Here is a 2,475-nt window from a genome sequence, read left to right as displayed (position 1 = left end):
GGGGATAGATTAGCCAGAGACAAGGATTTACTCAGTTCCAGCTGTCCATTAACTGTGCAATTCCAAGAGTAATATGGCTTTCAGTTTGAGATTGAGATTGAGATTTTTTTCTCCCATTTTATAATGGAACCCACAGAAGAATGGCAGATCTGTTATCAGTGAGTTCTGCTGTTTTGCTGGTGTGTACCTTCTCCCTTAACCTGATAGCCTTAACCTCTCTGCTTGGTACTTCAAATGTGTTCATTCAGTCTGTCTCTTTTTTTTTTTGTCTCCCTCCTGATCTACCAAAGAGACATAAATAGATGGATCTCCCCTTTCTCTGGCAGGTCTATTTCCTCAGAGGTTGATGGGGCTGCCAAAAGAATCACACTCTAAATGATAAAGCTTAACTACACACACCACTTCTTCAGGAAAAGATTGGAAGCTGGTTTTACACGTTGGTTATTAGATTAGGAGTAGAAATGCATGTTGGGGATTCACAAATTGTGCCTAAATTTCTTCTACAAGAGATTGCTGAGGATTAGGAAAGGTGTCCTCTGTGGCCAGGGCAGATTACTGAAAGGTTCTGCTGAAAAGTAGGAGTGGATGTCAATCTCATCAGAAATGACAATAACAAAAACAATTGATTTAGTGATTTAATGTCTTCCTTGATTTTGGAAGATTTAGATTTGATGTCTGCTCTACCTGTCTGATTAGAAACAGTCCCTTCTGGACAAGCGTCACAGTGGTAGCAGCAAACCGGCTTTCCCTCTGGAACTCTTCTCCTCTCTCCTGCATGGCACCTCTTCCTTCCACACCTGGCAAAGGGCTCCTTCTGAAAGAGAAACACTTGAGCTGTCCTAAGTATTGAACATGTTACATTCATTCTTTCCCCCATTCCTATTTCCCTTTCTTGTTCCTACTTCTATGTGAAGATTCTCTTCTAAAGAAATACATTACCACCATCTATCAGAAACCAGGAACAGCTCCTGGGGAATTCAGGCCAGTGGAATTCCTTATCCCTCCATGGACATGGGATATTGGAACTGAGATCCATGTGGAGGAAGGCTTGTGACTGAACTACAGTGATTATAAAAGAAAGAACCATGAGGATACTGCTGAGCATCAATAGTTCATGGAAATCTCTGTTGCTTGCTGTACTTTTGTTATGTATGTATCCGTTTTGTGCAGGAGATTTGAATGGTAGAATGTTTGTGATTGGTTAATGGTTATTTCAGAACTGTATATAAGGAGGGCTGTTGCCTGTGTTCTTTGCTGAAGTCTCACCCTGAATTAAAGAGCTGTTGTCACTAGCTTGCTTGTGCCTCTCGTTATTCCCGCGCTACAACAACTTTCATCCTGCATTTCAAGCAGATGTTGTTCCCAAGCTTAACCCTTTGTGGAATGACACAAATCAAATGTGTTTAATGCAAAGCAGATTTTTCACCAAATGACTGCCATGATTTCTGACACAATTTATTATTTTTCAAGTTAGAAAGATGTTCTGTATCTCAGGAAGAGAATGAATCTTTCCCTGAATTTATAATATTTCCGTGCAGCTCACCTTTGTGGCCCAGACAATTCCATCAGAGTTAAAGGTGAAATCCTGGCCTGGGGGAGCCTCAGGATTTACTTGCCCAACTTTCATGGGGACAAAAGATTGATTGGGGAAGAAAACCCAGTTGAGAAGATCATAACGAGCAGATCCCAGTCCATCTTCTGAGAAGGAGACTTCCTCTCCAGCACTGTTGTTGAACTGCACATTCCTCAAATAGGGAAGAATCTGAAAAAAAGGAGACCTTCAGAAATAGGAGTATTGGGGCTAAAGCTTCCTATGAGACATCATTGCTTCTATCATCACATAATGGCCATCTTGAGAAGATGGGTTTATATTTGAGAAGCTAGTTCCATCTCTTGGTGGCGATCTGAGGAATCAGGTGTATTTAACTTTGAAACTAAAAGTTTCCCCTTTATCACTGGGCATGACCTCCAACTGAAATTTCATCAAAACACAAGAATTTTAGTTCCACAATCTAAATTTAATTTTAGGATTTTCCTTTGGTGATCCTTGGCTACTTGCACTTTCCAATAGTTCCTTTGGCCAAAGGCCTTCTTAACTGATACATGAATGTTTGAAATGAATAAATCATTTCTATCGGAACCATGGAAAATTCCACTGATTTTCTCTGGCTCATTGTCAAAGGCAGCAGAAGGCAGGAACCAGGTTTGATCTACTGGGCCATGTGGAAGGAAGCATCTGACCTGGTTGGTCACTATTCAGAGAGGTCCAACATTTTAGCCTTTGATACAGAACATTCTGGTGAATTTCAGACCAGGAACCCATTAGGATCACTTTGAATCTTGCTTTGTGCTGTGGTTGTCATAGAAACAGAACCACAGTATTGGAAGGGACATTGGAGGTCTTCTAGTCCAACCCCCTGCTCAAGCAACAGACCCTCTACAGTTTTAGACAAGGGGCTATCCTGTCTCTCCTTA

At 41.2% G+C, this 2,475-nt stretch overlaps 1 long non-coding RNA gene across 1 annotated transcript; it reads right to left on the bottom strand.

Annotated features, from left to right (window-relative positions):
• Positions 1-621: 621 nt before the first annotated feature.
• On the bottom strand, positions 622-1,709 carry LOC148116293 (uncharacterized). The gene is made up of 2 exons (XR_015733460.1): positions 1,544-1,709; positions 622-814 (listed from the first exon to the last, which is right to left on the bottom strand). It is a non-coding gene; the product is annotated as an uncharacterized LOC148116293 (long non-coding RNA).
• Positions 1,710-2,475: the final 766 nt, after the last annotated feature.

Source organism: Pantherophis guttatus, chromosome 1 (genome assembly GCF_059756535.1).
Source record: "Pantherophis guttatus breed Tessera chromosome 1, ASM5975653v1, whole genome shotgun sequence".
Classification (NCBI taxonomy): domain Eukaryota; kingdom Metazoa; phylum Chordata; class Lepidosauria; order Squamata; family Colubridae; genus Pantherophis; species Pantherophis guttatus.
The sequence above is the reverse complement of the archived record's forward strand: the minus strand, read 5'-3'. Positions and strand labels throughout refer to the sequence as shown.